This window comes from Leptonychotes weddellii, unplaced genomic scaffold, assembly GCF_054177405.1.
Source record: "Leptonychotes weddellii isolate Sample4059 unplaced genomic scaffold, ASM5417740v2 HiC_scaffold_9969, whole genome shotgun sequence".
In the NCBI taxonomy this organism is placed as follows: Eukaryota; Metazoa; Chordata; class Mammalia; order Carnivora; family Phocidae; genus Leptonychotes; species Leptonychotes weddellii.
Genome location: NW_028072125.1, coordinates 544 through 7,746, shown reverse-complemented (window position 1 = coordinate 7,746; position 7,203 = coordinate 544). Strand labels below are relative to the sequence as shown.

The 7,203-nt window shown below is 41.6% G+C and overlaps 1 pseudogene across 1 annotated transcript; it reads right to left on the bottom strand.

The window, feature by feature from the left end:
- Positions 1-1,119: 1,119 nt before the first annotated feature.
- Positions 1,120-6,101, bottom strand: LOC115942595 (adhesion G protein-coupled receptor E2-like; annotated as a pseudogene). Its single transcript, XR_014142801.1, has 5 exons — positions 5,994-6,101; positions 5,609-5,832; positions 5,228-5,407; positions 1,844-2,041; positions 1,120-1,568 (listed from the first exon to the last, which is right to left on the bottom strand). The product of XR_014142801.1 is annotated as an adhesion G protein-coupled receptor E2-like (transcript).
- Positions 6,102-7,203: the final 1,102 nt, after the last annotated feature.

Sequence of the window (7,203 nt, the reverse complement as noted above, 5' to 3'; positions counted from 1 at the left end):
TATTTACCCCAAAGATACAGATGTAGTGAAAAGAAGGGCCATATGCACCCCAATGTTCATAGCAGCAATGTCTGCAATAGCCAAACTGTGGAAAGAACCGAGATGCCCTTCAACAGATGAATGGATAAAGAAGATGTGGTCCATATATACAATGGAATATTACTTAGCCATCAGAAAGGATGAATACCAACTTTTACATCAACATGGATGGGACTGGAGGAGATTATGCTAAATGAAATAAGTCAAGCAGAGAAAGTCAATTATCATAGGGTTTCACTCATTTGTGGAACATAAGGAGTAGCATGGAGGACATTAGGAGAAGGAAGGGAGAAATGAAGGGGGGGGAATCGGAGAGAGAGATGAACCGTGAGAGACTATGGACTCTGGGAAACAAACAGGGTTTTAGAGGGGAGGGGGGAGGGGAGATTGGTTAGCCAGGTGATGGGTATTAAGGAGGGCACATACTGCATGGAGCACTGGGTGTTGTACGAAAACAATGGATCATGGATCACCACATCAAAAACTAATGATGTATTGTATGGTGACTAACATAACATTATAAAATTTTAAAAATTTTTTTAAAGAAAGAATTTAATATTTAACAAAATGGGGCAAAAGGACACCTGGGTGGCTCAGTTGGTTAAGCGACTGCCTTCGGCTCAGGTCATGATCCTGGAGTTCCAGGATCGAGTCCCGCATCGGGCTCCCTGCTCAGCAGTCTGCTTCTCCCTCTGACCCTCCCCCCTGTCATGTACTCTCTCTCTCTCTCAATATAAATAAATAAATACTAAAAAAAAAATGGAGCAAAAACTATACATACTTCATAGTATTAGTGTGAGGATTGAGTTACCACATATAAAAATGGGTAGAAAATGCATGGCATAAAGTACCTTGTAAACTATGAGGCAACCTATTACTTCATTATTTAAATCAACTCTACTTTTCCAAATAAAAACATTTGAGCATCTTAAAGGATTTGTAAAAAGAAGTAGATTAGATTTTTTTTAAATGATGTCCTAAGCAATTCTTTTCACTACTGTTTTGCTATTCAAAGGACAGAGGTCTAAAGACATGCTGCTTAATTTTTTTTTCTCAGATTTTATTTATTTTATTATTATGTTATGTTAATCACCTTACATTACATCATTAGTTTTTGATGTAGTGTTCCATGATTCATTGTTTGCATACGCTGCTTAATTATTATAATTTTCCACCAGAAAGATCCTAAGGATTATTGCTTCATGTGTCTTCTCTGTATTATGCTTGGGCATAATAAAAAATGCTACTCTGGTTCTAGTGCTGGCCATGATCATGTAGGGAAATTGCATTTACTGGGTGGGTGTTCCATAAAGGTGAGGCCTGGATGCAGCAGAAATGGCCACAATTATAGCTGGGACTCCATAGCCCACGGGGAACATGAGCTTCTTCATGACCCTGCTCACACTGGAGTAGTTGACCACCGTCAGGTTGCGTGCAGTGAGGAAGAGATTCAGACCCTCCAGCAGCATCCAGGTGAAGGACGCCAGGTAGAGATAGTGTAGGGCACCCGCAATGATGGCGCACAGCACCTGGGGGAGGAGAAAGATGTCACCAGGAGGGATTGTCAGGGAGGAGGGTGACCCCAGGACCCTTCCCATACCTTACCACAGGGGAGAACTCTCAACTTAAAGGAGTTGTCAAAAGAAGTTTTTTATCTAGTTTTATCAATGTGAAATAGGCTACTTACCCTTCAAAATTTCCCTGGGACCCAAGGCCATTTTATCAAGGTATCAATGCATGATGGCTCCATGAACTGAGCATCCCCTGGGGCAGAGCAGAGGCTCCCCTATGACAATGTCAGTACCTTGATCTCAGTCTGGTCGATGGCTGTGAGGAAGAGCAGGTGGGCCAGGAAGAGGCAGATTGAGAGCTGCAAGTGGATCGAGATGCTGGTGTTCTGGATGGTTTTGCACAGCAGGAAGGTGAGGGTTGCCAGGAAGAGGCACAGCAGAGAGAGGCCCAGCCCTATACAGCTGATCACAGCCAGCACCGTATCCTCCTCCTGGGACCCAGGAAAAAGAAGCAAGAAGACATCACAGTCACATTTTCCTGTTCTGGAGTACATTTTTTTTTTTTCATTTTTTGACATAGCAACATCAAGAATAGGGGAACCAAGTAAATTTGTTATGTTATTCGGGAAATTCCTCCAGGTTCAGAATGCTAAAATTCTATGGGATTCTGACCTTATTAATTCAGGTCCCATAAAAATTGAGGGATAGGAGAGTCCTTACTCAGGAGAAACTCCTGGAGCTCACAAGGGTTTATTTTATTTTACAGATCACCTAAGTCTTTGACGTGGTGATCCAGAGGAAGCAACCAGCTCACCTGGCCAGCAGAACAGGCAAACATAGTTCCTATCCCACCTGCACCCAATGGCTTTCCTGGTCCCCTTTGACCTCTGCCACCACCAAATCTTCCTCTCTACAGCCCCTAGAGCCACTTTCTACAGCCTTCCTGTCATGAAGACCCCTGTGATAAGCAGAATTCTAATTTGGCAATGAATGATAGAAGATGTACACACGCCTCTTCAAGATTTTCAGTTAAATGCCAATTTGTGCTGCTGTGAAGGGATTTTGCAGATGGAATTCAGGTCCTATATCAGTTGACTTTAAGAGAGGGATTTTATCCTTGTAGGCCTGGCCTGATCAGTGAGTTCTCAAAAGCCCTGAACACTTCCTGGAGAAAAAGATTCAAAGATTGAGCATTTGAGGGGAGGGAACTTCTGCTGTCCTCTGGATAAATATGCTGGTACACTGGAATAGAGAACCCAGAAATGCACCCTCAACTCTATGGTCAACTAATCTTTGACAAAGCTGGAAAGAATATCCAGTGGGAAGAAGACAGTCTCTTAAACAAAGGGTGTGAGAAAATTGGACAGCGTCATGCAGAAGAATGAAACTGGACCATTCTCTCACACCATACACAAAAAAACTCAAAATGGAATAAAGACATAAATGTGAGACAAGAATCCATCAAAATCCTAGAGAAGAACACAGATAGCAACCTCTTTGACTTTGGCCACATTGACTTCTTGCGAGACACATCTCCAAAGGCAAGAGAAACAAAACCAAAAATGAACTACTGGGATTTCATCAGGATAAAAAGTTTTTGCACAACAATGAAAACAGTCAACAAAACTAAAAGGCAACCTATGGAATGGGAGAAGGTATTTCCAAATGAAATATCAGATAAAGGACTAGTATCCAAAATCTATAAAGAACTTATCAAACTCAACACCCAAAAATCCAGTCTAGAAATGGGCAGAAGACATGAACAAACATTTCTCCAAAGAAGACATACAAATGGCCAACAGACACATGAAGAATGCTCAACATCACTTGGAATCAGGAAAACAGAAATCAAAACCACAATGAGATACTACCTCACACCAGTAAGAATGGCTAAAATTAACAACTCAGGAAACAACAGATGTTGGTGAGGATGCGGAGATATGGGAACCCTCTTACACTGTTAGTGGGAATGCAAACTGGTGCAGCCTCTCTGGAAAACAGTATGGAATGTCCTCAAAAAGTTAAAAATAGAGGTACCCTATGTCCCATGAATTGCACATCTAGGTATTTATCCAAAGGATAGAAACATAGTGATCTGAAAGGTCACATGCACGCCCAATGTTTAGGCAGTAATGTCCACAGTAGCCAAAATATGGAAAGAGCTAAGATGTTTGTCGACAGATGAATGGATAAAGGAGATGCGGTATACACACATACACACACATACAAACACACACACACACATACACACAAACACAATGGAATATTACTCAGCCATCAAAAAATGAAATCTTCGGTGCCTGCGTGGCTCAGTTGGTTAAGCGTCTGCCTTTGGCTCGGGTCATGATCTCAGGGTCCTGGGATCGAGTCCCGCATCAGAGTCCCTGCTCAGTGAGGAGCCTTATTCTCCCTCTGCCCTTCCCCTCTGCTCGTGATCTCTCTCTCTCTCTCTCTCAAAATAAATAAATAAAATCTTTAAAAAAAATAATAAAATCTTACCATTTGCAATACTGTGGATGGAACAGAGGGAATTATGCTAAGCAAAATAAGTCAATCAGAGAAATACAATTATCATATCATTTCACTCATATGTGGAATAAGAAACAAAACAGGATCATAGGGGAAGGGAAGGAAAAATAGAGTAAGTTGAAATCAGAGAGGGAGACAAACCATAAGAGACACTTGACTATTGGAAACAAACTGAGGGTTGCTGGAGGGGAGGTGGGTGGGGGGGGTGTGGTAACAGGATGGTGGGCATTAAGGAGGGCACGTGATGTAATGAACACTGGGTGTTATATGCAACTGATGAACCACTGACCTCTACCTCTGAAACTAATAATACACTATATGTTAATTAATTTAATAAAAATAATATAAAAATTTTTTAAAAGATGTGGTATATATATTACACAGCCCTCAAAAAGAATGAAATCTTCCCATTGCAACAACATGGATGGAACTAGAGGGTATTATGCAAAGTGAAATAAGTCAGTCGAAAAAAAAAATACCATATTATTTCATTCATACGTGGAATTTAAGAAACAAAACAGATGAACATAGGGGAATGGGAGGAAAAAATAAGATGAAAATAGAGAGGGAGGTAAACTATAAGATACTCTTAACTATAGGAAACAAACCAAGAGTTGCTGGAGGGGAGGTGGGTGGGGGAATGGGGTAATTGGGTGATGGGCATTAAGGAGGGCATTTCATGTAATGAGCACTGAGTGTTGTATGCAACTGATGAATCACTAAACTCTATCCCTGAAACTAATATACAATATATGTTAACTAAATTCAATATAAATAAAAACTTTAAAAAGAAATAGGAATGCTGATACCTGTGTGAGGGCCTGTGAAAGAAGGAATGCAGGTAGCTCCTAGGAGCTGAGCATGGTCCTCTGCTCTCAGCTAGCTAGAAAGTGGAACCTTACTCCTACAACTGCAAGGAACTGAATCCTGCCAGCAACCAGGGAGCTCACAGGGGGAACCTGAGCCACAGAGGAGAATGCAGATCTGGCTGACTTCAGGCTTGTAAGACCCAGAACAGCAACTCAGCACCACCATGCCCAAGCAAAGAAACACAAGATATAAATTTCTGTTTTTTTAAAGCCCCTACATGTGAGGAAGTATGTTACAGAGCAATAGGCATGGAACGCAACCCCTCTCAGGGCTCTCACCTGCACATCACAGTGAGTCAAGAGGACAGCAAAGCTGCTGAGGTGGGTGCACTGGCAGGTGGTGCTGATGTCTCCAGTGGCCACCATCCTGCAACCTGTGGTGGACCAATGACCATATCCATCCAGAGTGTGATCCCAGAAGGCACAGAACACCTTTTGAATTGGTCCAGGGGTCATCTACTGTAGGAAGCGAGTGTAGGTGGGAGCTGGTGGTCCTGGTGCTCAGAAATGCTTATCCAAAGCTGGCTTGCAAAGGGCTTTCTTTGGAATGATGCACCCAGGAGGGAGCCCCCCAGAACCTCAAGACTGAGCTAGGCAGCAAGGCTGTGCCCAGGACCCAGGCTCCTTCCACAGCCACAGCACCATCTCAACAGCACTCACGTGGTGGGAGAAGATGAAGGTGATGGGAGAGCTGAGGTTCTGGGTGTCCCAGTTGCTCATAAAGGCAGAGATGACATTTGAGACCAGGACAGAGGAGACTCCTTGCAGCACACCCTTGTGTGCCCCATGCAGAACTGCCTGCTTCTCAGACTCCAGGACCAGGCGGGCCTCAGCCAACAACTTGCCCATCCCTGGAGTGGAGATGAGACCCACCACAGAAGGACCTGCAGGATGAGGCCAATGTTGATACCTTGGGGTGCCCAACACCCCTTCTTCCTCAGATGGACTCTGTGGTCCCACTAACCACATCTTCCCTTTAATCTTCAGTTCCCTGTTTGTCACATCCTTGGGCATCTTGTAACCTTCCCCCCATCTCAGCCAGTACCTGAGTCACCAGATTCGTGCACCACATCCCAGTTCAGCAGCATCTTCGCCTGATTTAAACTCAAAGTGACATTTCTGTGTCCTTGCTCCTGCACCTCCAGGGACAGGTCTATGAGTGATAGGAATTATATAAGGGAGTTAAGTTAGTAATTCTGCCTGTAGTGGTTGCTATAACACCATTATTTTTGTATGTGTGGTGGTAGGCACATGCACACACTCTCACACACACACACACACACTGAATTACAAAGGACTGTAAGAAAATACTATGACCAATTGTACACCAACAAACTGGATAATGTAGATGAAAGTGACAAATTCCTGGAGACATACAAACAACAAAAGTAACTGAAGAATAAATAAAGTTGAACAGACCTATCAAAGGCAAAGACAATGAATCAGATAAAAATTCCCCAAAATGAAAAGCCTAGACCAGATGGCTTTACTGGTGAATTCTCCCAACCATTTAAGTAAGAATTAACAAGAATTCTTTGTAAATTCTTCCAAAAGGAGAAAAGTAAGGAATACTACCTAAATAATCTTATGAAGCCACCATCACAATGATAACAAAACCAGATAAAGCCATTATGAGAAAATTTTAGACCAGTATTTTTATGAACATAAACGTAAAAAATATGAACAAAATGTTAGGAATAAATTAACCCAAGGAGGTTCAAGACTTGTACACGGAAAGCTACAAAAAAATGTTGGAATAAATGAAAGACCCTAAGTAAATGGGAAAACATTCTATATTCATGGTTTAAAAGGCTGAATATTATTAAGATGGCAATAATTACCCAAAGATGTCTACAGATTCAATAGAATCCGTATCAATGTTGCAACGTTTTTTAGAAATGGAAAAGTTCATCCTGAAGTTCACAGGGCATTGCAAGGGACTGTTAGTGCTTACAATATTTACTTTTGGGGTGATGAATATATTTTAGAAATGGAGGTGATGGTTGTACAACTCTGGGAGTGTACTAAGTGCTACTGAATTGTACATTTTTTTTAATGGTAAATTTTAAATTACTTGAATTTTACTCAACAAAACAAATCATACTGAAATATCAAATAATATTAAATTTACATTCTTCAAAATTAAACCTTTTTTTAAAATTTTATTATGTTATGTTAGTCACCATACAATACATCATTAGTTTTTGATGTAGTGATCCACGATCCATTGTTTTCGTATAACACCCAGTGCTCCA